A 27,259-nucleotide genomic window follows, 5' to 3' on the forward strand; every position below is an offset into this window, starting at 1 on the left:
TCAACAACAACCTTAAAGTTAACTCTTTCTCTCTATTTCACGTCAAATGAAACTCGTTACTGTTGTATATCGTGATCGTGTTTGTAATTTTCCCCTTTAACAGCAGCAACAGCTCCAAGACAAGACAGATGAACATTTGGCCAGCAGATTTTCCTCCCTCCATTTTTTCCATGTTCTGTCTGTCCCTCGTTACTATTAGCAGGCGAAACCGAGAGGTTATTAGAAAAACATTATCAGGCAGCGGCCATGGACCTGACAGGGAGCCAGAGAAAAAGAGAGCGAGGCTGAGAGATTGAGGGATAATGACAGTAAGACCGAGGAGATGATGTCGCCCCTGAGGAGTACCAACTCCTGTGTGGGAGTTGGGTGGAGGAGGCAGAGCTGAGACTCATTGCTCACACAGGAGCAATCTTATCTCATTGTCATTAATAGCATCCTGCTGTTCATGTTGTCTTCTGCAGCACATCAGGGACCTCCACTGCACTATTTCTTCCCTCTTTTTTTTTTATTACAGCGCACATATGACATATGAGTCACAGAGATGGACGGGGGAAATTTTATACAGTGGGTGTTGTTACACTATCATTGCAACAGAGGATGTTCGTCTGGACTTGCTGGAAGGCTATCGTAAAAATCATAAAATTGAAGTTTATTTCAGTCATTTATTTTTTATTAGTTGATTTCTGTAACGTATTTAAACTCCAGATTTACACATATTAACGCTTTGCACCCGAGGGACATCATTTGCGTCAGAATTCATGCCCTCTAAATATAAAAATCCCACACACAATCTCATTAACATGGTTCATATATCCTGGACAATCTCCTCTGTCCATTCATATATGGATATTTGTGCTGTATGGAATAGATAAAGACAATAAAATATACATTTTCAATTTACAATTTTCGTTTTCTTTTTCATAAAAAAGCATTAAAAGCATAAAATAGCATTTCTGAATAAAAACAAGCAAACACACCCCATCCTTCACATATAGTTCCAAGACTCATGGCATTATAAATCTTTAGGGCAGACTATCTGTTTGTGACTCGTACAACAGTCCAGAACCACTCCTGAATTTCATTCATACCTAAGACAAAATTCTAAGCACGATAAAATTGGTGAATGTGACAAGTTCTCCTAAATCACTCATATGTGCCTCTTAAAAATGAACCTGTTCATACAAGAAGTTCTTGCATGAGGCCCAATATTTATTCCAGGCTCTGACCTCATCACTCCCCAACCCCGCAGCGCACACTTGCACCAACAGAGAGAGAAATTGGGGAGTGATGATAGCAGATATTTTAACCCCCCGGCTTTGGTTCCAGCTAAGACCTATTTTGAGTGTCGTTTCCCTGTTTTCACCTCAGTATGTTTCCATTCACACGAAAGCATTGTACCATGGCCAACAGTTAATTACAAAGAACAACAGGATGGCTGTGTTGTTGTCTTGTCACATGCAAAAAATAATCCCAACATGCAAGCCTTCACTTTTTAGTTCTTTGTTGGTCTAATTTACCAAATTGATTCTTTTAATGTACTGAAAGCACAAACACGAATGTACTAAAGTTACTGAAGTTTAATTTGTGACTATATGCTTAACAAGTCCTGTAACAGAACTCTATGAAGACCCAATCATGCAACCTAATATGACTATACTTTTTACCTTACGGTCCTCATCCTGATAAAACTCTAATTGTTTTTTATGGATCTGGGCAAATTTTGAAGAAGACTGATGATAGCTGCTAGTAGCTGCTAGCATTCACTGAAAAACAGGTCAGCTGTCAAAACAACAGCCAGCCAGAGAGCACTCAGGACATACAGAGAGGGAATGGAGGAAGGGAGCAGAGATGTGAGGAGGAGGAGGAGGAGGAGGGTAAAGGAATTCTGGGATGCACAGACCCTCCTCAGTCCCCCCTTCCCTCCCCCCTTTCTCTCCCTTCCTCAGTCAGGAAACCCCCAGCGGTTTTGAGTGGAAACCAGATCTCTCATCTCTAGTCTGCATGTTGCGCTGGGATGTCCCGGGCTCATTATCCTGCTCATTATACTCCCCTTTATTCCCAAACATAAATACTATCTCCCCCATGTCTTTGTCTGTCTCTCGCTTTCTCTCTATCTCTCTATCTCTCACTCACTATTCCTGTTTGTCTGTCTCTCTCTGTCACTGTTTCTGCCTCTCAACCCCCCCTATCACCCCCAGCTCCAGGTCCCAAGTTGACCATTAGAGGGCCAATGATGCAATCAACTTCTCATTAGTCATCATGATTGACAGCTGGCATTGTGCGGGGAGGGGTGGCACATTGGTGGGTCGGGCCGTCACTGCTGGGCAACTTCTTGATTTAATTTCAAGACAGACTGAGGGGAAGGAGGAGGAGGGGAGGACAGAAGAGAGAGAACCACATGCAAAGGTGTGTGTGTGTGTGTGTGTGTGTGTGTGTGTCAGACACTGGCAGGTCCAGAGCCAAAGCCAGACAGCAGAGAGCTGTCAAAGAGGAGGACATGTCCCTGACAGCTTACATCAAAATTTTTCAAAGAAAAAAGTTTAAGGTCAAAGTTGACTATTTTTCCTTATTTTTCCAGAAATTTCGCAAATCAGATGCAGATAATAGTAAGATGAACTGCTCAGTCCTCCACAAACAATCAGTGAAACTATTTAACTATCCGGAGATACAGACACATGTTTATGTACACGTCATTACTTAACACATTGAAATCAAGATTCCCTGCAGATCCTGGGGAGTGCTGAGAAGCGTTCAAGTCCAGACTCTAACCTCTGTTATGGCCGGCGCTGTGCTCAGAAACAGCTGTCCTATCAGCAGCACATCACCAAACGTTTTCTAGTAGCCTACATGTATATACACTGAGGTCCAAAAGTCTGAGACCACTTTCCCATTCAAGTAAATGGGAAAGTGGTCTCAGACTTCGTAAATGTGCAGAGTTTGACACCAGAAGGCTGTTTTCACATTCATCTGATATAAATGGTTTCTCTGTTCTCACCTTAAATCTGAGTTTAAGGTGCGTACCTATGAGTGTGATTTGCGACATCACAACTATTTTTGGTTTAGTGTACAACTTGTGAGGTGGAAACCTGAAGCCTCCACTGCACATACACTGAGAATTGACTTCAGTGAACAAGGAGACGTCTTCTGTCCAACAGTTAACCTTTTAAAATAAAAAATATATGCATATTCATAGATTTTGAAGTGAGGGAGAAGAAGTAGGTGAAGTTTTAAGAATTTCTAACGAGGTAATTGAACTTTTTTGGGAAAAATCAGTACAAATTATTATTCAAAGCAGAGACTTTTTATATGTGGTCAAATGTGTGGAGGGAATGCTTAACAGATGCATCAGTTGGTGAGTCTAACTATCACATGTGGCTGTTTAGTTGATAGTTTCATATTTTGTTCTTTCGATTAATCACTGTCTGTTAGTGGAAAAGATTTCCTACCAATTACCATACTTGACAGCATGAATTTACTCTAAAAGAACTTAATTGTTCCCACTTTATGCAAGAGACAGACATGTCAAGCTGACTGTTTGCAGACACTCCAGTCTGGAGTGTAGTTACATACACGTCACTAATAATCCATAGAATTACACAGAATACAGAATTTCTATTTCTTTCTCCTTCATTCTCTCAACCTTTATTTCTCTGTTTCTGTTTTCATATTCACAACATTCAAGCCTTCTCAAGGAGGAGGGTTGTGAATGAGTTGACACACGTTCAGTGTGTTTACATGCACTTGAGTATCCCAGTTATGATCACGTTTTTGAAGTATCCCGTTTTCGTGTTTTTGGGCACGTCAACGTCTTATCCCGATTTTGAGAAACCCGATTATGCTAGCTGGAGTATTCCGAAAGAAACCTGGATACTGTTGCATGTATACATCTTATCCCAGTTTCTGAAAGCTGAATGCTGACTACCTGACTACTTCAGCCAAGTGACTTAACAGAGACACAAACAACGGCGACAACGAGAGCATCTCACTTCTGGAGCGATGAAGAAACTGAGTTTTGTCTTTCGGTGATGAAAGAATTAAATATACTTGGCAGTTTAGATGTAGAAAATATCGAAATGCTGACTTATTCAAGTCTTAAGTATACAGGCTACAGGCTCCAGTTTCCCAACATGTACAGCGGAGCAAGTCGGGTCACAGTGGAAAATACTAAAGAAACATTCCTACACGGGCAAACATCAAAACAAAAGAAGTGGCTCTGATCCAACAACTTTCATATTTTACAAAACATCCACTGCTCCCTTGTCTTACATGGTGGCAGTGACAGCCTGACACTGGTCAAAGTGGAGGACATGTTTAATATTTCCTGTTGCTCTCTTCTCCACTTGCTGGCAATAAGGTGAATAAACCAAATCCACAACACGATGTTGGCATTTAATAGTGCTAAACCTGCTATAAGCCAAAGTGATCTCATGTTCAACAGCCACAGTCAAATTCATTAAAGTTACAGAGCCGGTTTGTGTTGTAAACATCACAGGCGCCTGTGTCTCTGTTTTCCTTGTAAACGTAATACCCCCGAATATGATCAAAACTGGGATAAGCCTCATAACCAGGATACCTAAGTCCATGTAAACACAGTCATTCACATAGACCACCAAGGCAGGTGTGACCCACGTCTCAGTGTTGGTTTGAATGGCCTATAAGTGGTGAAGGAGTCTATTGTAGGGCCACTTTTTTACATAAAACCTGCATAGTAACCAAACATAAGTCTGACCTCCACTCTGTTAATCATCCAGGCAGGGGAGACAGATGGTCAGTGCAGCGTGCAGGTTGAAGTGACCTCAGCCGGGGAGCCTGTCAGACAGAATGACGTGTTGTCTTACTGACTGATTTCCTCCTGAATAAAAATATTACAACAGCAACAACAAGTGGCTTTATAACATGTCAGATCAAAGAGGAGCCATTAATCAAAACTGCCTTCCTACTGTCTCCTTCTCACTATGACCGCCTCTTATTATGTGGCGCTACATGTCGGCAGCCATTGCAGCTGTCACTCTTTCATGCACGATGACCTGCCACGCTACTCTTCCTGGAGATGGAGTGATAGCGACGCAGCTGCTGGGTAAAGATCAAGTTAGATGTTCGACAGGGGGGGCGTCTGTAAAAGAAGGATCAGACTCAAATCTGCTATGGCATTATTATTATTTATGTGCTCATGATACCACTCTGCTACTAAAACGATGAAAATGACGTATCTGCGTACACTGTCAGATGTGCACCGTGCCCTTCACTCAAGAGTGCACAAACAGATTGATTGACAGGTGGATAAATAATACAGAGACTGAAGGACAGAGTGTGAAAGTAACGGACAGAAGAGTGGCAGGGAAAGATGGATGAGGACAGAGGGATGGACAGATGAAGGGAGGAGAAGAGGGAGGTCTGACGTTGATTAATGACTCTCTGTGTGTGTATGTGTGTGTGTGTGTGTGTGTCATTTGGTATTACAGTTACCTTTCTGGACTTTGGTCATTGCTTTGTGTTTGTCTGGTGATCTGTGGTCTAGGAATACAATATCTTTCTGAATATTTACTAGTTGTTTTTCTGCATACAATGTTTTAGCATTTGACATTTACTTACGCAAGTGTGCACACAGTTTGCGCATAGTACCCTTCACATGCTGATCCATATTTATGCATACTAGGAATGCTCCTGAAAGTCGACTCCCACTTGAATCATCAGTTTTTCAGTTGAAATGAATGAGAAACTCTACAGAGAGGATGTACCATTCACATTACCAGGTCTATATTTTTATTCTGGGGTTCTACTGGAATATGTTTGCTGGATACAGTTAAAAAAAAACTCCATTTATCTTACTAGTAGTCTCTTGCAGATGTATTTATCATGACTTCAAAAAACCTAAGTTCCTCCACCCTACTGGTTTTAGATCACAGTTTAATGGGTCACCAACGGGTCAGTGAAAACATTAAAAATAAAAAAATCAGAAGATCTATAAATTAGAGTTAATACCTTTCTACTCACATTAAAAGCATTCTGTTTATGCTATAAAATAGATGTTGAGCTTTGGCATACTGGAGACAGCATCTGTGTTAGCTTAGCAGTTTGCCATCAATAAAAGCTTCAAGGTATTTATAGCTGGAGACAAGCTCAACCTTTTTTTCATTGATCTATGTCCATTCTTGTACCATTTTACTCTTCTGTTATTCAATTCAATTCATTCTCAAAATGATCTCAGGGCACTTTTCACATAGAGCAGGTCTAGACTGTACATCCCACAGCTGTATTCTGTGTGCAGTTCAGGTGATTCCAGGCTTTTCTTTGATTTCCGTAGATGGGTTTTGTAACTACGAAACACAAAACTCTACCCATCTTCAGACTTTTTCCTACTAATTTTCACACTTAAAAATAGTTTTGTTGTTGTGTAGCTGACATGTAACATGGATTTAACAAAGACATCTCCTCTGCGAACCTTCTGCTCTCACGGTAAATGAGACTGTAAACACAGTTATTGCACAGCAGTGGTCTCACACAAGTGATGTAATTCAAGTTCTACAGTACAAATTAAAACACAAATACTGCCTGAAGAGAATTACATGGATATACCAAATTAACATTACATACACTATCAGCTATTATTAATTACTTTTTAAGTTAAGATTTAACATATTTTTCCGTTTGTTTTGTGAGTGTTTGTTTGGGACCCCCTTGAAAATGAGATGATACATCTCAAGGGGCTTATCCTGATGTTATACATTTCTACATGCAATCATTGGCTCTGAACCTTTTTGATGTGTGACCTTTTGTGTAAAATCAATGTCTAGTTGTGGCTCCTTGTCACATTTCAGATGTCAATGAGTTGTTAGCATTTCCACCAAAGAGACGTTTCCCCTCTACACTTCTCACATGATTTCATTTCAATAGCTGTTCACGTGATTCAATATTTCACAAAAAGATTTGTGTATCAGAGCTTGGTTTTGTCTTCTTTTCTCTCTTGTGATTGGTTTATCTTGTGGTCCTTTGGACTCCAGCTTCAGAGCCATGACCAAAGTAATATATAAAGTAGACTGACTGGCTCCACCTGGCCCCTCATCAACAGTAAAATGCTGCTTACACATTGATGCATCAATAACAATCTAATTATGTCACATATCATCATTTATCAGTTACAGGGGACTTTTGGGGCCCTAATTCATTTGGAGGTTCCAAGCAGCTGCTTAGTTTGCTTGATGTGTGACAGCATGTGAGGGAGAAAAGTCACAGTTTAAAACACTGAGGAATTAAAAAACTGAACTCTATAACTGTCACAGTCACTGAATTTTAATGACCTGTTCATAACAAATACATGGAAGGAAAAAGAAATGTAGGGAGGTGGGGGTAAGGTAAGGGTGAGGGTAAGGGTAGGAAGGGTACAGGGCTGGGGGGGTTGGGAGAGGGGTTTGGGGAAAGAGGGAGCTGTCGCTGTTATTTCTTGCGACTCAAGCTCTAGAAGCTCTTCTTCTTCTACTTTTTCATCAGGAGCTCCTGAAAAGAGAAAGACAGCACATTTTGAGTTCAGTTTCAAAGCTCTGAAGTGATCTGAAATCAGTTGTTAGAATTAAAAAGATGAGCTTGAGGCAGCAAACCTGAAGCTGGAGGTTTTCCTCTGTGAGGCGCTGGATCTCCTCTTTCCTCTGCGCCTCCTCCTGGATCCAGATGTTATCTTTGGTCCTCAGCGTCTCCTCCAGCTGTCTCTTCTCTTTCTCCCACTGCTGTGACTTCCTCTCTCAACTCTCACACAGCGTAGAGAGCTCCTTTCTGGACTTACTTTCTATGTCAGAGAGCTCCTTCTGGAGGCTCTCTTCTCTGCCTGCCTGTCAGCCAGCTGCTTTCGGAGTTTCTCCTCTGGAGTCTCACAGGTCAGTTGACTCTGTTTTACAGCTGACTCTGTCTCATTCAGCAGTGCCAAGGTGTCAATGTGAGCAATGGTGTGTGCTCGTCTTTTTTCATTAGCCCTGCTGATCTCTTCGTCTTTGACCCTGAGGAGGTCTTCAAGCTGGCTGACTTTTTTTTTGCCAGCTCTTTCACGCTCTTCAACCTGCTGAACTCAACAGAGGCTCTCTTCCTCTCTGTTTCCTCTCTCTGAGTGTGGTGGTGCCGTTGAAGAGAGATGATCTGATCATCTCTCTTTTTGATCGCCCTTGCTGCCTTCTCAAGCACTTCGTGTAGCTTCCTCCACCAGAGAGCCATGACGGAGTCATATTTTTACTCCTGAGCAGAGAGCTGGCGGTGAAGAGACCAGATCTCTTCTTCTCTGTGCCTGATCTTTTTTTTTTCCTTCTGGAGGTCACTTTTTAACTTCCAGTTTTGTTCTTCAGTGACAGAGAGCTACCTCTGGATGGTCCTCCTTTCATCCAGAAGCTGCCCTCTCTCACTTCTCCAAGACTCCCTCTCCTTCAGGACCATGATCTTCGCAGCAGTCCTCAACTCTTCTTCCATTTCCTGCATCTCAGCCTTCATGTGCCTCCTCATGTCCTCTATGCCTCTGTTATAGTCCTGTGCAACACAAACACAGAAATACATGAAGATGTTTTTATATCACTGATGGCTCTATTTTTCCTTACAGGAATAATAGTGAGAGGGAATACGTTCTATACTAGAACCATTTGATAAATCCTTTATTTATTGTTTATTCATTCATATTAATCTGAAGTATTTATCCAGGAAGACATTCACAGATATCTATGTTTTCATCTGACTGACTGTGAGAGATGAGTTTCATTAAGAGGACATTGTAAATTTGTATGAAATGTAATCTCATCATTCATCTCATTACAAACTGTATCTGTGCTGATAAAAAAGTGTATTTGTCTAAGCTTTAGACACAATATGAAGCCACTAAAACATGCATAGTCTTATGTAGTAGTGTAGTTGTGTGTCCTTGTTTGATCAACTTACCCTGCTGGCTCTGCTCTCTCCTCTTGCCAAGGTGGCTGATGATCTCTTAATCAGTGTGAATGATCACAGATGTTTGACAGAATAAAATAAATGATTTGAGCTCAGCGAAACCACACAGACAGTATTGATCTTCAGTTTTACTCACAGAAAGTGAACAGGCTTTTGTCCTGCAGTTCATGGACACGGCTTCATGTTTAATCTTGTTTGTTAACCTTTGCACAATTTCTGTTTGTACCTTTATTGAATACAATAAAAGTGGCTTATTTGCAGTCAAGTGGTTTCCTATATGGTCATTTTAAGCTGAATATTCTTTGGATATCTTTAAAACAGAGCACATGTTGGTGTTTTTCTTTGTTATCAGACAAGACCAGAAAATCCTGTCTAAACAAATCTGATTGGTCTTAAAATATGATTACTGGTCATATCTATACAATTTCCTTACATAGGACGTGTCTATCAGATATCAGATATAACTTAAAATCACTTTGGTCATATACTGAAATATCCAGACAGCAGAAATCACTTGTGTAGGGACTTCAAACATGGTTACATATGATAACTTTATAAACCACAATGCATCGCTAATGATTAAATCAGTGGCTCTGAAGCGTTGTGGCGTGACCTCTTGTAAAAATCGTTGCAGTTGTGTCTCCTTGTCACATTTCAGATGTCTACAAGTTGTCAACATTTCCACCAAAGACATGTTTCCCCTCTAGCATTACAGAGAGGTTTAAAATATAGAGAACTGTGCAGCAGGAACTTGGTTTTGTTTTCTTTCCTCTTGTGATTTATTTATGTTGTGACCCTTTGGAGGGGGCCTGATCTCAGGTTCAGAGCTTCAAGTGAACTAATATAGTAGAAATGAGTTGAATAAAGAACAAACAAAGTAGTTGAAACTAGCTTCACTTGGACAAGCCTCACAAGTAAAGGCTGCTTACACATTGATGTAAGGGTAAGAGTAAGGGTAGGAGATAGAGGAAAGGGTTAGGGTAGAGATAGGGTTGGGGGTCAGAGGAAGGAGTTAGGGTAAAGGTAGGAGTAAGGGTAGAAGGCAGAGGAAGGGGTAAGGTAAAGGTAGAGGTGAGGGTAGAAGTGGAGGTGGAAGAGTAGAGGGGTGGAGTGGGTGAGGAAGGGGAGGGGGTTGAGGGAAGAGGGGGCTGTCACTGCTACTGTCATTTCTTGCTCTAGCTCAGGAAACTCTTCTTGTTCTTTTTCATCAGGAGCTCCTGTAAAAAAGAAAGACAGCATGTTGTGATTTCACTTCCAAAGCTCTCAAGTCATCTGAAATAAGTTGTTAGAATGAAAAAGATGAGTTGAGGCAGCGTACCTGAAGCTGGAGGTTCTCCTGTGTGTTCTTTCTTCTCTGCCTCCTCTTGGAACCACGTCTTCTCTTTCGACAGCAGCGACTCTTCCAGCTCTCGCTTCTTCTTCTCCCACTGCTGTGCCCTTCTCTCCCAACTCCCACTGAGGGCACAGAGCTCCTTTCTGGACATTTCTGCTGCTTCAGAGAGCTCCTTCTTAAAACTCTCTTTCTCACAGAGTTTCCTCTGGTAGCTCTCGTCTAGCTCTGCCAGGTTCTTCCTGCAGATGTCCCCCTTTTCTGAGAGCTCCTTCTTGAAGCTCTCTTCTCTTTCAGACAGCTTTTCCTCAAGCACGTCACATCTAAGTTTGCTCTGTGTAAGAGCTGCTCGTTCAGCAGGGCCAAGGTGTTAATATGAGCATTAGTATGAGCTCTTCTTCTTTCTGTGACCCTGCTGAGCTCTCTGTCCTTTTCAATCCGGAGTGCCTCCAGCTTGCTGACTCTTTCCTGCTAGCTGGATTCATCTGCCGAGGCTGCCATCCTCTCTGTGCCATCTTTCTGAGCGTGGAGGCTCTGTTGAAGAGAGATGATCAGTTCGCTCTTTTTCATCTCTTCTTCTGCCTTCTGTTGTTCTTTCTTGAGCCCTCTCCGCAAGATGGTCCTGGAATTATCATGCATCTCCTTCAGAGCAGAGAATTGGTGATTAAGAGAGCTGATCTCTTCCTCTAATCTACCAATTGTCTCCTCTGCCCTGTTGAGGTCGCTCTCCAACGTCCTGTTGGCTGTCTCAGTGATTGACAGCTGCCTCTGCAGTGTGATCTTCTCATCTAGAAGCTGCTGCCGGTCACTTTTCCAGGACTCTCTCTCCTTTAGGACCATAATCTTGGCAGCTGTCCTCAACTTTTCCTCCATTTCTTTCATCTCAGCCTCCATCAGTCTTCTCATGTCCTCCATCCCCCTGTTATAGTCCTGCGCAACACGAACAAAAGACATACATGAAGACATTTTCATAACAAAGAATACATAGTTACATTTTATATTTGTACCATTCAATAAATCCTTTATTTATTGTTTATGCATTCATATGAATCTGAGGTATTTAACCAACCAGACATTCACAGATATTCATGTGTTCATCAGACTGAATGTGACAAAAAATTTAAATTATGACCCAATTAATTTATAAATTTGTGTGAAATGTAGCATCATTGATCTCATTACAAACAAACTGATAACACTGTATTTGTATAAGCTTCAGACAAAATATGAAGCCGTTCAAAACGTGTAGTCTTGTGTACATGTGTAGCAGTGAATCAAATGTGTTAAGAGTCTCGTGGTTTGGACATCTTACGCTGCTGGCTCTGCTCTCTCTTCTTGATGATATTGACAATGATTCAACACTTGAGATAGATGTAAGATTGATTTGTGAGTCTAACAGATGATGTCTTCTGAAGACACAACAAATGCTACTCAGTTCTCCTGGGTAGTCTATGTTGCGTAAGAATCTCGTTTCTGAGATCTTCGACGTTCAACATTCTAGATGAACATGATGTCATCATTTCATTACATTTCATTACATCAAACAAGAACCTCTTGTGTTCAGTTTGATTGATGTCACTGATGATGTTGATCTCTTGCTTCACTCACAGAAAGTGAACAGACTTTTCTTCTGCTGTTTGTGGACATGGCTTCATATACACATCACATCATACTGAGGTTTTCTACATTATTGTTGCTAATAATATACATCACATCCAGATTCATAAAAGTGAAAATGTTTCTCATAACGACAATGATTTTCATTCTGTTTTTAATATGAATTATTCTGAGGTCACACACACCTTGCAGTCTGCATTCATGTATCCAGAGAGAATGTGTGTTTGCAGACGTGCCAAGCATTTTGTGTAGCAGGTACGCATTTTGATATCAAAGTACACTGGTACGATTTGTCGCCCAAAACTATGCAAAAAGCCGGTGACGACTGTGGGTTCAATTGTGCACATGCAGTACTCAAGCCGAACAGCAAGAGGTGGCAGTGTCTAGCCTGCCGAAAAGCAAAAGAAGAAGAAGAGTTCGAGCTATCATAGTGCTGGATTCATTCCCCTTGCCCTCACCCAGATATGAAGCGGGGATGATCATGATTGACAAACGTGTAACGTCATCTCAAGAGACTGCAAATCGACAGCAAAATGACATCGATTTTATCCCTTTCGTTCCCCATCCTCACTCCAGCTGGCTGATTCCTCAAGTGAGAACGGTTCCGTTAACTCCTTTGCGATGGGAAACGGACTGGCTGAATGTGGAAAGTTGTAATTGTGAATTGACTTAAACATGACTTTTCATAGTGCTGTTTTCATAATTATTATTGCAGCCAAACCTGTTACCGCAATGAGGAGCAGATCACGGCCCAATGAAAAAACAAACAAACAAATGAGTGCACATGCTGCAGAAATAACGTTACCTAGAAAGTTACTGGGAGGTGTGTGTGTGTGTGTGTGTGTGTGTGTGTGTGATGTTATGATTGCCACCAGCCACAGTATGACAGGCCAGTTGGGGTCTTTGTATTTGTCAGTGCAACATTAATATGAATATAGAATACAATGATAAAATAAGAAAAGCACATAAGAGAAAAACTGTTATCCGACTACAAACTCATTATTTGGCTCCACCCACTTAGGATCACCTCAACCAATGAGATTATTTTGTGTGTGTGACTAAATGTTTGACTACAACTTGCATGTTAAACTTACACAAGTGTCCAATTTCACAAATACAAATGGAAGTCAAGTGAGTCGATGGAGTTTCAAGGCACAGACTAACTCTTGAAGGCCGTGACCTCCGCTCTGCAAACTTCCCGTCATTAGCCAACCAGATGATAACATCCTGATGACATCACCGCTCATCCATCATTTGACTGGCTGGAGCGCTGCTGCAGTGATTGCAAGGCCATTGATAGTGATTGGTGATTGTGGTGGGATGCTGATTATGGTAAGCACTCGAGCAATTGTGTACCAATTGTGTGTCTTTACTGTATGTATGTCTGTGTGCATGTAAAGCTCCACTCAGTCAGCTGCGGTGATGTGTTCACATTAAAACCTGATTACTGTTCAACCTGCTGACCCCAACCATGAACCCTAACAGCTACGCGGCTTCTTCCTCTTCCTCCACATTCTCCCCCATCTCTCTGTTTGCCATCTCTCCTTTTTCCTCTTTTTCTTTCTAACATTTTCAGTAAGTTAGAGTAACAGAGGCTTCTAAGGGAAAAGGCATTCCCAGATTTTAAAACTTGAAACCCAAATAAATTTGTAAAATACGTTTATACATGTCTTATCACCCTTAAGAAACATGGCACCATGGCACCTCAAATGCTGTGGGATTAGGATTTGGGTAACAATATCTGACCATGAAGACACACAGTGCTCTTAATTATAGTGTCTGTTGTGTTGGGAGGTATAAAATAACCCTCTCTGGTCTGGGTTTCAAGTTAATATTAGTTTGGTTATCGTTTCTTTCCATTTATCACAGTGGAGCAAACATGATTTTCAAACCACATTCATGGGCTATTCGAGCCCCGGTTGCACCATCGTGGAACCGTGCAAACCACAAAGCCAAAAAAAAGAGACTTTAAACTGACCCTGCACCCCGCAAAACTCTTTCAACCTTTCCCCTAAATCCTCTCTCAAGTGAAAAATGAGTGGAAATGAATACAAATCCCCCACAATCCTCTTTGGCTCTATCTCTCCCCTAGTTCTGGGCTGCTTTTTGCAATTACAACACACGCACACACACATACTTTGTGGCTACACAACTGTATTTAACACCCCCCACCCACGTGTATCCACCCCACCCTCACTCTCCTGTGTGTCTTTTCACCCAGTGTGCTGAGAGCCAAACTGCTGTAGGCCAGGCCAGAAACACCCTGTTAGCAGAGAGAAGAAGCTAATTGCTTTGGGTGAACTGCCTGGTGATACTGAACACTGAGTCTTAAAACCTGTAATAACTTTTTCCTCCCCTGGCGTCTCTTTCGTTAGCAACACTTGTCCAGGGTACAGAGGGCTGGCGCTGGCTGATCAGCTGAGACACACATAGAGACAGGATTTGAGCTTTAAAGGATCGTTTCTCTTCATTACAGCTTGGGTCTAAGTTTTGTAGTTTCGGACATTATTCCCACTGTTTATGATAACATTGTACATACAGTACCAAATGAATTTCTGAGATCTTGGAACATGGCAACATCACTATAATACAATCCAACAGGGCAAGAAACACTAATGGTAAGATGATAAGATAGGTTGTAAATAAGCCTGAAAACTTAAAGTGAGTACAGTCAAGACCCCAGGAGCAGCAATTGGCCTTGAGGTGATTTTGGCCTAGTGGTCACAATTGGTATTGCAGGATCACATGATGCACATTAGCTCAAGAAGCCTTTTTTGTATACACTTTCATTACGACTTTCAGAGACGACTGTAAAACGTCAAATACATTTTTGTGTCACAAACACCCCAAAATGACTTGCTGTATTATCAGAATTTAACCCATAGGTATATGGGGAAACAACAAGAGGCTAGAGGGAGTCTCTAACACAGATGGTGTAAGGGCCAAAAAACTTTGGCATATATGCCCTGTGGGCAACTTTCATTGGAATGAATGGGACACCATCTTGGAGCATGGAATCCACTTCTCGTAATACGTCCTTGGTAAACTGTGATGGATATTTACAACTCACAGTTTGGGTAACAGTATTACCGCTCGCCTTTGTCTTCTCTTCTAAATAAGTTTGGCTAAACTGAGGCTAAGCGTCTTTTTAGCAATGCACAGATGTCAACAACTAAACTTGAGTAAAATGCTATTACTGAATGATCAGAAAAACTACAAAAAGAAGATAGAAGTTATTCCTCGTTGATTTGGTGATATCTGGTGGTAATGCCAAGGGGCCAAAATGTTTGATCGCGTGAACAAGTTTCAGTGTATAAGACTAAAGAAGATAGTTAGCATTACCATCAATGACAGCGATGCTGAACTCATGACCAAAATATTGTTTTTTGCATTATGTAAAATGTGTGCATGCACTGTCCTCGCTCTTCCGCACTTTGTGTTGTATGTGCATAAATGTGAAAACCTTGTTACCTTGCGAGGCAGCTGGATTCGCGAGATCACAACATAGCAAGATCAAGTGAAAATCCAACTCGTCAGGCTTCAAGTTATGTGCTTGTGTCTAAACCACCAGTGGTTTGAACCAATCAGCATCCAAAGAGGATCCTTGCGCGATCTTGTTATCTTGCGAATCCAGCTGTCTTTCAAGCTAAGACGTGATAGACAGATGGTTCATCCAATCACCTGAAGTGACTACAGGAAGCAAATACATTGAATTGCTATTTCTGAAAAAATGTGACGATAAATAATTTTAAAAATTAAATTTGATGTAATGAAAATCTCAAGCATTATAATTCAACATAACAAATGCATGCAGCTTTAGTTGTAACCAAAGAGAACAACTGATCACAGTTAAAAAAAAAAAAAAAAAAAAAAGTGCACTAATCTGAGAAATCAGACACTTGGTTGGAATGAAAACCGCCTCACTCCTGGAACATTTGGTACATGCCTGATAATCACCGCCACGCGTAATCAATCCCCTCATACCTTTTATGATCCCCAAATAAACCCTTAGATATTTGAAAGAGCTTTATGCAAGAAACTGGCAGAGAGTTGAGGGTCAAACTGAGAAGGAAAACAAGACTCTGTGGTTATCCCCTAAGGCATAAGCAAGCAGAGCAAGAGATGTCAAGGTAACCTCAGACAATTAAGATTGTCTTACTAATAAAATAAGAGAAAAAATGGGTGGGCATGATCTTAATTCCACAAGAATGAATAAAAGAGAATATAATTGTATGTACTGGTGTGAATGTATATACATACACTCATGTCCACTAGAGACTCAGTGTGTGTCCAAGAGATGGATATTATCCGCTTCACTGACTACCTTTCTCTCTGCTTAAATGTTGTTTCACCATCCAACGGATGATCGAGTTTCTGAGCTCCAATCTGTGGTGAACAATGTGTTGCCAATAACAGCGTTCACATGAGTCTTGATACTAACCCCAGCGAGTGCCAATACCTAATTTTAATTACGGGAAACCTCTTGGTCTGCCAAATGCTTTATCACTTCTAATTGCCCCTGTTTCGAAACTATGTTGTCTCTACGTTGAGCAACACTAAGCCTTTTTACGGACAGTGCAGTGATAAATGTTTGGGAGTTCATCCTTCATGTGTCCTACATCAATACTCCCAAAATATTCCTTGTCACTTCCAATGATAACTAAGAGAGAACAACTTGATTTTCCAGTCTCGGGAGGATGGAGAGCTGCATAAGTAGTTCAATAAGAATAAGCTAAAACAAAAAAAAAAGGAGACTTCTGCAGCGAGTACATCTGAGATGCTTAGCAAAGAGATGCATCTTATGATCGTTAAGCAGATTCAGTGAAGGCAGCATTAACCAAGGAGCACAGAATATAATGAATGGCTGATACAGTAGAGAAGATGAGATCTCATGGGAGAGGGGAAAGGTTGTGGATGAGAAGATTATGGAGATGGAAATATAGGAAAATACCAGAGGGTGAAAGGTGGAAAAACAGCAGAGAAAAGCAGAGGATATGGTGTCCTCTGGAAGGTCAAGAAAAGAAATGTTGATATGCTTTGCAGAACGCTCTTCTTGAAAAATCATCTTCTCTCCGATCTAAAGGTGCACAGGATGGGAAGTCAAGAGAGTAAGAAGTGTGTTTTCTGACCTGAACCACCTCAGCTGCAGCGTCTTACACATGTCCAGCTACCAAAAGCCTATTGAAGCTTTGCTATAACAAGCGGCTAGATGATGAGGTGCCTATGAGGTAGAAGTGAAGAGAGAGGAAGGGCTGGATAAGATGACAGGATCAAAGTCCAATTCAAACCGGATAGCTCTCCTTAAACCCTCCCGTCACGTAAGGTCACCCCATGAGCTTTGTCACCTTATGAATTCTCATGGAGCATTTTATAATTTTTTATGGTTTCCCCACTTTGCTAGAGCCACGCCCTGAGCACAATGAGCTGCATGCTGTGCTTCAAATGGATGGCCTTTAAATTGAAAGCATGTTATTGAGTTTCTGTAACACTCGTATAACTTCCTCTCTTGGTTACTTGTAACTAGTGTTACCTTTAAATGAAATCCTTCATATTTCCCCAAGGTGTGTAATACCATGAACTGAGCTCTGAAAGCCAGCTCACATGATTGAGGTCTTGATCCTCCTGTTAGCTTGTGTTCCCTGACACACAAACACACACACAAACATTCTCACCCACCCTCTGGGCCTATAGTCCACCTTGGAGTGTGTGATTGGGTACTAAGCCAGCTTACCATGGAGCAGAGAGAATCCCTTTATGGACCTACACTGAAGCTTTATTACTAAATTATAGTCATACACATGCTGTCTGCATTAAGTTAACACTGTATCTAATGGTATGAATTTAATAATATGTATTCATGTGGATATGCACAAATGTCTACTAAGGGTGAGATTACACCTACAATTTGTTGTGTTTGATCTGAAGAATAGAATACGTTTATTTTTAGCTACAGTATGTTGGCAGCGTGGCTCTGGGGACGGCAATGTCCCTATACCAATTTGTCCCAGATGAAAATATCTCAATAACTATTTAATAGATATCCATTAAAATTTGTAGACATTCATTGTCCCCAGAGGATTCATCCTAATGACTCTGGTGATCCCCAGACTTCTGTGCCACCATGCAGTTCACATTTGTAGTTTGGGGTGAAATGTCTCAACACCTATTGGATGGATAGCCATGTAATTTGGTACATATTCATGTTCCCCTCAGGATGAATTGCTATAACTTAGGTAATCCCTTCACTTCTCCATGATCTCGGAAAATTTTTTGGTCCAATACTTTTGATGAAGCCTGTAGCTGTAATTTGTTTTTAATATTAATTAACGCTCACACACTTAACTACAAAGGTGAGCAAGATAAACATTACACATGCTAAACATCAGCATGTTAGCATTGGTATTTGTGAGCCTGTTGCTATGCTAACACTAGCCTTTAGCTTAAGCAAAGCTGTGCCTAATTACAACCTCACAGAGCTGCCAGCATGACTGTAGACTCTTTAGTCTTGTTTTAAATTATTGGGTTTGTTTAGGTTCACACCGCTTTAATACAAGTGAACCTGGACTTGTAAACAGAAATCACATGAACTCACAAGTAGCTCATTTATTGGAAAGAGTTTTGTCATCTGTCGTCCTGCAATTAGATTAGATATTTTGGCAACAAGGGAAATCAAAATAAACTATTCCATTCCTTAAAAAATCAGTTGAATGTGATGAGCATTTATCTCTTCTTTAATGCCTCCTTAAATTCAAATGGCATTACCTGCCTAAACATGCCAAACTAATTTTGGTAAAACATAATGTGAAAGCACTCCTAACCCTTTCCCCCCATTGGAAGCGTGCTAACAGATGAAGCCATCAGACGTGAAGTTGGAAGAAGACCCGCAACATCTGGTGGACATTTTGTCAAGAGTCATGGCCTCTCTCCTTTTATTTATTTGTTTTCTTGTCCTTCTCCTCCTCTACAACCATTCTACCGGCTCCTGTCAAGCTGGGTTGCGTTGGTCTATGCCTTGCTGTTTGCGCAAGGAATTCAAAGGAAGGAGCAAGAGTGCAAACTAAATGTCGACAAGTGTGTTCCAAGGTCAAATAAGCTGTGTGAAAGTGTGTGTCCATCTAGTCATGTTTAATACAGTGGTTGTTATTGTAGGAGGCTGGCTTCATATGCTCTGCTCATGTATCTACCCTTTTGACCCCTGACAAGGGAACAAAATTATTTTTGACCAACAGTGCTCTTGAGGATGGAGCATAAGTGCAGCAAGCTCAGCAAGCCTGCTGTAAAACGCAACATACTTAAACAGCAACATATGTTCATACGTCATATCTGTGCATTAATAGACATGAGTTTGATACCATTTAGAGCTGAAACAGCATGTTAACCCAGTCCTTGCTCTTACAAGTTGATCTCATTTTACCTCCTTGACCCCGCTGGTTTTGGATCAGGTTTAGGCTCGGCCCAGTTTAACAGGGATTCACTTGAGAGGAATTGGCATCTTGAGTCAGGTCTGATCCAGAACTGTGCACCATTTCCACAGAGAGTAATTGGGCTGATATATGAGCGTGTGAATGTACGACCATGTGCACAGGCCTTCACGTTATGTAGCTATAAACTAGCATGTTGTCACACATTTTGGGCACTAGCTAAGCCTTTACGATAAAAAGAAAGTGAAGTATGTCATAATGAGACAGATGGTTTCTGTTTTTCCTAACTGCCTTATCTTCATCCTGCCATTCCCATCTTTACAATCACTGTACCTCTATTAGTTAGCTCATTTCTAGTCTAACTTGTTCTCCTTTCACAGTAAGTAGGTGTCTCGTCTCGGCAGCTCAGCATAGGCTCTGCCAGCTCTACAGTAGCACACCCTTTTTCCTTTTTAGAGATTTTTAAAAGTAGTTTCATTTTTAATGTGACAGTATGACTCAGTATCCAGCGATGCACAATGAGACCAATGGCTTTTATTCTCCAAAGTCAGTCTTCTTTCTTTTTTTATCATTCTAATAGACAGTGTTTCAATATACAGTATATATGGTGAGTGAATTTCTTATCCTTATCCTTATCTCTTACTACAAATGTGCAAAAACCCTGCTGTTAGACATCAGAAGATGTAAATATAACATATTTAGCAATGTCAGTAGTGCTTTTAGGGGACACAAAAAAGAAAAAGGAAATATTACTACAGCATCATTTCATCAACATCACATCATCAGAGCAGCGCTGTACTGTGACAGAAATAAAGAAGAAACGGTGTGACATGAATTTGGATGCCAACAAACAGTGTTTCATGACACTGAGAGGACGTGACAGGCACAGAGATGGGTGAGAGAACACATTCCATTATAGGTGATGTTACACTGTCTGGTAGTTTAATAGAGGATGTTCATCTCACTTGGACAGTGTCTTGTATGAAGATCCCAAGGCAGATGTTGGAATGTGAGAATTTTCCAGCAACTGCTAAACTGTAGTAATTGTGTTGCAAAAGTAGTTTTTCCAAGAAAATTTTTAAAACAAAGACCTTTCAACTTCCCAGTAAATTGAGCTTCAGTTGATTTGGGCAATATGTTTATACTCCCAAATCATTCAGATTACAAAATTATAATGTTTATGTCAAACAACTGAGCTTCAGTTGATTTGGTTTAATATATTTATACTCCCAAATCATTCAGATTACGAAATTAGAATTTTTATGTCAAACAAGTGTCATTTCCTTGTGTGAAATTCAGACAAACAAGTTCTGTTAAATCACTTGTATGTGCCACTTAAAAACAAATCTGTTCAGTAGTTCTTGCATGAGACCCAGCGTCTTTGCCGCTCCTTTTATTCACTAGATAATAGAAGAACACCACATAAAACAGTAATTTAATCTAAACCCAGTTCATTATAGCACCTACAATTTATGCACTAAATTTAAATTTCACCATCTTTTACATTGTAGCACAAAATCCCTACCTAAAGGAGGTGTTGCCATGCAAGAAATAAAAGCAGATTACTAGTTTAAAAAAACATGATAATAGGAAAGGCTTCTGTTGGAAAGATGCTGTGTTGGCCAAAGAGGCCATACACACATGCACACACACACTAATCATGCTTTCCAATGCCTCACAACGGCACCCAATATCCTTGAAATAACAGCGATGACCAATCCACAGCCAGTGCCCTCATAAAAAGCATCTTGACGTGTGACTGCTGATGGAAACTCTCTGTTCTTCTAATAGTCCTGGAACAGAACGCAGTGTCCTGTCCACTCTGAGGAGGGAAAGCGCTTTAAAAAATCCTCAAAGGTGCCTTGCACAAGGTGCCTCAAAGGTTCTTCAAAGGTTCTTCTTTATAAATGTGTCATGACTCATCACAGTACAGACAGGATGCTTTAAAATGTGCAGTGTTCTCCACTAAATCCTTTTGTGGCGAGGAACTGTAAGGTGTTTATTGGCTTCGTCTGTAAACACACCAAAAGAAATCGTCCTTTAAAGAGTGTACGCCTCAGCCTCGCCCCTGCTAAATTGCCTTTATCTTCTGCCATAAACCTCTCATTTCATGAGTGGGTAGGTGGGTGTGTGTGTGGTTAAAAGGACCGAGGGTGGTGAGTGTAGCTTGGCTTAATGTCATATTTTCCACATGTCATATTTTGAAGAAAACAAGTCTATTTGTGAAGTCGCCACAGGAGCAGAATGTACCTTTGCTACAGGAGCGTGTTACGTCCCCGAGTGCTGGTGTGTGTTTGTGTGTGTTCATGGTTGTGAGTGTTTGCAGGAGCCTGCTTGGTGGCTGGTCTCAATGGCATTTGTGCTGTCACTGGGCAGCTTGGCTGGTGAGCTATGTTATTACCAGAGCTTGGTTACACACAGACATGACCAAAAATGCATTAGAATATACAGCAGCCTTCAAGTTTTTATACTGATTGAGTTGTTTCAACAGACATCCAAGCTCAAAATAAATATGGCAAGTCCTAAAAGTCACTCGTAAGTATTTTGTTCTTTTTAGGTGTTGAAAAGAATGTATTAGCTACACATTTTCCCAAATCCACAGTACCCTTTCTTCCTCTGTCACTAAACTCTTACATCACTCATTGTGTGTGAATGAAAAATGAAATATGCGTGTGTGTTTGTGGGCGACGGATAATGAAGCAGAGAGAGAGAGCACAAGGCTGTAATTTAGTAAACCATGAGATTGCGGGGGTATCAGCATGGCAGAACAAATCAAATGTCACAGTCACCCCGTCTCCCTCTCTCTATGCCACTTTTCCATCAGGGGTATAGTTAGTATGATGGGTATTAGCCCATACCCACATCCCATAGCCATAACTTTGAGGTCACTGCTGCAGTTTAAAATGAGACCTCTCTGGGCTGTCATTGTGTGTGCTCCCGCATCGGACCAAGCGGCACCAGAACAAAATGAGGCCAAGACCTATCGTACATTTTCCACTGCGGCTCCCGGGTCATTGAAGACAATTCAATGAGCCTGTTTGTCAAGAAAGCCATCAGGGAAAATGAAGAAATTTCACATACATCATTTGGTCAAAAACTGTCCTACAGTGTAATAAATTCACACGTTCACCAAGGCTGTTACCTTGCCTCTTTAGATATTCAAAATGTATTTATTTCCTTGAAAAAAAGTTGTCTTTTTTGTGTGTAATGTGAAATTGCCTACTTATATACAGAACAGTGATGTAAACTACACAGTGAGATGTTTCAGTGACCTGTGTTGCCAGATTGAGTGTTTTTCCACCCACCCGGTTTTCAACATTACTTACAATACTTTCTATTTATTTAGGCAAGTAAAATTTCCCAAGGGCAGGTTGCAATAATTTAAGCTACTTCTTGTACAATTTGGGTGGTCTCCACAGACAAAAAGTTCAGCTACTGTACATTCCAATATGAAGGAATATACCTTTCTTCCAAGTAGATTGAGATTGATACTGTTCAGTTGGCTGATTCTGTGATCGCGTCCTTTCAGAGTTAATAACAAGTTTCCAACTTGTAAATAGGGTTCACGTCAATATCCAAGTTGTAATTACAAGTGGGAAAATCAGATTTTATTGAAAGTGCCAATATAGCTGACTTGGTACTTAAAGGTCCAGTGTGCAGAAATTAGTGGCATCTAGTGGAACGGACTTGGCAGAAATGGAATATAATATTCATAAGTATGTTTTAAATGGTGTATAATCCCATGAAAATAAGAATCTTTCTGTTTTTGTTACCTTAGACTTACCTTTATATCTACATAGAGAGCGGGTCCTCTTCCACGGAGTCCGCCATGTTGCACTGCCACATGTTTCTGCAGTAGTCCAGAACAGCCAAACCAAACACTGGCTCTAGAGAGGGCCTTTTCACAGTTTTATGGCCACCGTAGGTTCTCCTGCATGTCTTGGAAGGGGTGGGTGAGGAGAGCGGTATTCAGTTGGTTGCAATCTGCAACCTCAATGCTAGATGTCACTAAATCCTGCACACTGGTCCTTTAATAATACAGACGTGTCTGAAAACTAACATTGATGCCTCGCATCAGTCAAAGATGTTCAATAAAGTCAAAGCAAACTTTAATTGATTTTTTAAATTGTATTTAATGTATTGTATTGTGTCAATGCACTCTTTACACAACCAACTCTTTATTTCAGTTTATTATATTATTTAGAGATTAAAACTTTTTTCCTATTCCAATTGTCATTCTGTAATTCTGTGATAAAACACTTGTAACATCAGCATGAGTGAAAACTTATCGTTTCGTTTGTTGCTACTTTTATGACAATTGGGTGGGTTCTGGGCTTTGACTTTTTGTCAATCTCATCTGGCAAAACTGACTCAGTTGCCCAGAGTAGTGAGTAGTGACTGGGCTGTAACAGCTGTGTAAACGTATGCCAGCTGGATGGAGACTAAACAACACAGTATGCCCAAGAATTGCACCCATATTGGATGATTACCACAAGATTAACGTTGATTTTCAATGTTGCCATTGAACAAATTGTCCAATATCAATGTGTTTGTCTGGTGATGGGTTGCTCTAAAGTCAAGCAAATTCCCTGTGTCACAGTAACCCACATTAGACAACAGTTGGAAGCCTCCTGGAATATTTGTGATATAACTTCAGAGCCTCAGAAAGGCCTTGAAAAGTTTAACTCATCATCCTACTTTAAAAGTTTGGAGAACTGATGTAGATTCCGCTGACGTTGATCATGTTGCTTTACGCCAGAAAGATGAAGGAAAACTCATCCCAGATTTGATGGAAACAGGAGAATATTTGTTGACGTAGTCTGGTCTATCAGGTTGCTGAGCTCAGGGATTTTAACAGTGGGATCAGTGAGGATGGGTCATGACAGGCTAAAGTGACTCACAAGTGCTGTTTGTTTTGTTGGGATGTGAGAAAACTGTGGAACAATTGTGCTTCAATGAGGTCAGTGAATATTCTCCTATACTGTCTGTTATAACCAGCATGTGAGTAAAGAAATTGCAGACATTACCTTTGCTGTTAACCCAGATTTGTATATTTTAAATCACTCATTTCTCTATTCTGTTATTGTCAACTAAAAAAAAAACACTTTACAAATCTAAAAAACAATCCTGCACCTGAATATAAGAACTTACACTCTTGTTACAGCCCTGTAAGTTTATTCTGTTTTGGGGTTTGTCCCAAGTTCAGATCCCAGATGATCCTCAATTTGTCATGTGTCTGCTCAAGGCCACACTGTTATTTGTGAAACGAGATGATAACCAAACATGCCTACACAGTATGAGTAAAGCCGGTCCAAGGTGTTGGATCGGTGGAAAAGGCTGCAGCCCAATGTATGTCAAAACGAAGGTTAACCAAACAACTAATCAAACCTGTTTGTAGCAGGGATTAAAGCAAAAAAAAAAAAAAAGCGGTGGTGCGCAAAACACATGTGAAGTAGAAGAGGCTTGTGAAATAGAAGAAAAGGAAGCTAAAAAGTGAGCGAACAGAGATAAGCATGGAGCTTCTCTGCTGCTCATATCTAGAAATAGAGAAAATATATATATTAAAAAAAACCACAGAGAAACATGGGTGAAACCGTATATTCTTTGTATCCGCAACACCTTCTGTTTTAGTAAGGAACTCACAAATTTGGATTATCTCATCATTTGGAGGATTTTATCCAGAATTCTTATGTTTAATGAATACATACACGTTAAGAAAAGGTTGCTGCAAAGAAACTGTCAACCTAAACCCTGAGAGCAGGTGTGTGCAGTAGAGAAAGACAGGAGGGCAAAGGCATCTTCCCCTTTTATTACAAATGCCAAATTACCCTGTTTTTTGAATGACTGAACACTTTAACATCCCCATCAACACCTTTGTTGCCTTGTGCTCCTCATGACCACAAACCTAAATTGGATATCAGACATTTCGGGACTGACGCTTCATATGCTCTGTTTGGATCTAGCAATTTTGAACAATTCTCATGTTTTAGTCATTTATCAAATTGTTTTTGTCGGCTGTTCTATTTGTGCACTGCACCTCTCAGGGAAACACATCAAAACCAGTTACTTTAACACAAATATTACTTCAGAACTGTCATGTAGACGTGGATAATTGAAGGAAAATTCTGTGACTTGTGATTTGACTGAAATATGTAATAGTCTAAGCAGGCTTTTTTGCTCACCTTGTTGATCCCAGGGACTTAAACACTTGGCCTGGCAGAGAAGGGTCACGACTTGCAGTGACTCAGTGCCATTGTTTATAGGATGGGAAAAAGGGAATATGTGAGAGAAATGGGCTGGAAGACAAACGGAAAGTTTCTTTTTTTGTGTCAGAGTCATTTTTATCCTCATCCTATTCATCTTCTTCTTTCAGCCTGCTATGAAGAGCCATCTCATATATCTTGATGATGAATACGAGTTTGCAGTGGAGGTTTGAAGCCAAGTGGCGCAGGACTGACGGCGAGACTGACCCAGACGGACAGCTAGACAGATAGTCATCCTGCCCGCCAATCTCACCTTGTCCTCAGAGAGGCTAATGTTTCTGGGAAAATCCCACTCCACTTGCTGCCCTGTCAGTTCCTTACAGCTGGCATGGGCATGTGGATGGATGACAGAGAGAGAGGGAAAATGGGATCCAGTGGGCTGATTAGACAAAGAGAGGAAAGGATGTGGGTGCAAGAGGAGTATGAGTTCATCCAGGTATGTTTTAATCTGCGATCAGATAATATATTCTACTCTGGTTCGTTCTCACCTCTTCTAATTGCCTTCCCTTTCCCCTCGATGTGTACAACATAGGGACAGCAAACCCGTTAAAACAGCTCAGACACTTCCCTGGCAAACAACAGCTCTTCAGTGTCACTCTGTTTCAGCAACACTTAAATCACCACCAGTCTCAGGGTCCAAGGATAAAAACCTTTAATATATGACAACAGGAGGCAAGCAAGGGGAAATAAGGTGGCCGTTTTTCAGATTTTGCTTTACTCTGATTTCTCTCGACTTCCGTACAAATTAGGTGCCATTATTGGGACGACAAACCTGGGCATTTGCTCCAAAGGGGAGGGTCGGATTTGGACGAGCTGTCTAAACAAACGCAACAATGGTTTTTATTGTCGCGCTGGCTCGAACTCACCCACACACCCCTGGCAGGGAGCACAGCTTTCAGTGGAACAGCCCGTCAGTAAGTATAAACTTGATTTGGCTGATTATGAACTTGAGCGGTGCTCTTACTGAGACATGGCTTCACTTTCTCTCTCTTTTTCTTTCACTCCACTGTGTTCCCAGCTGTTTTTGGATAGAGAGATAAAGGAAAAGGAGGCTGACGGAGACAGAAAAAGGATGGAAAAAGGGAATGTTTTTCGCTTGTCCTTGAGTATTTTCCAAGTGTGTTTTCTTTAATACCACTCCATAATAGATTTTCTTGGAGCTGTCCGTTCCCTTTTGCCTTTCATATGTGTGAACAATGAATATTGGTGGCTGCCCAGCTAGTGAGGCACTCCCGTCTGGCACCATATGTCCATCATTGTGCTGGTGAAGTGGCTGTTTTAAGCGCTGCATGGTTGGCATTGGAAAGCCTCTGGTTGTTAGTGGTTAACCCAGCGTCCCACGGGACTCGCTGCTCACTCGTCATCCTGCCAACCTCCCCGTGAATTACATGAAGTTTCCGGTGTCAATGACGTAGGAGTGATCATTCAAAAATGTAGAATGACATATATGATCAATGGTGAGAAATTACTATTTTCCATGTTTTGATATTACCAGAAGGAAAAGACGTTGCTGAACATGATTTTGCTAAAACACAAAAAGTTCTTTCAATGATGATATTCTACATTGAACCTGTATTAATACAGAGAGAAATCCTATTTCAAATGGTACACAATAAATGAACATACTGCACAACCTAAAAGGGAACCATTCTTGAATTTGAAGCTCAGGAGTACCTCGATTAAGATACTGAGAGTATCTTTTAACAGGTGTT

At 40.9% G+C, this 27,259-nt stretch overlaps 1 long non-coding RNA gene across 2 annotated transcripts; it reads left to right on the forward strand.

Moving 5' to 3' along the window:
* The first annotated feature begins 22,410 nt into the window (after positions 1–22,410).
* On the forward strand, positions 22,411–27,187 carry LOC137172063 (uncharacterized). 2 transcript variants are annotated; one of them, XR_010924874.1, is made up of 3 exons: positions 22,411–25,983; positions 26,080–26,461; positions 26,566–27,187. It is a non-coding gene; the product is annotated as an uncharacterized lncRNA (long non-coding RNA). The 2 variants fall into 2 exon arrangements; XR_010924873.1 differs by having other exon boundaries at positions 22,411–26,461.
* The last annotated feature ends 72 nt before the right edge of the window (positions 27,188–27,259 follow it).

This window comes from Thunnus thynnus, chromosome 20, assembly GCF_963924715.1.
Source record: "Thunnus thynnus chromosome 20, fThuThy2.1, whole genome shotgun sequence".
Taxonomy (NCBI): Eukaryota; Metazoa; Chordata; class Actinopteri; order Scombriformes; family Scombridae; genus Thunnus; species Thunnus thynnus.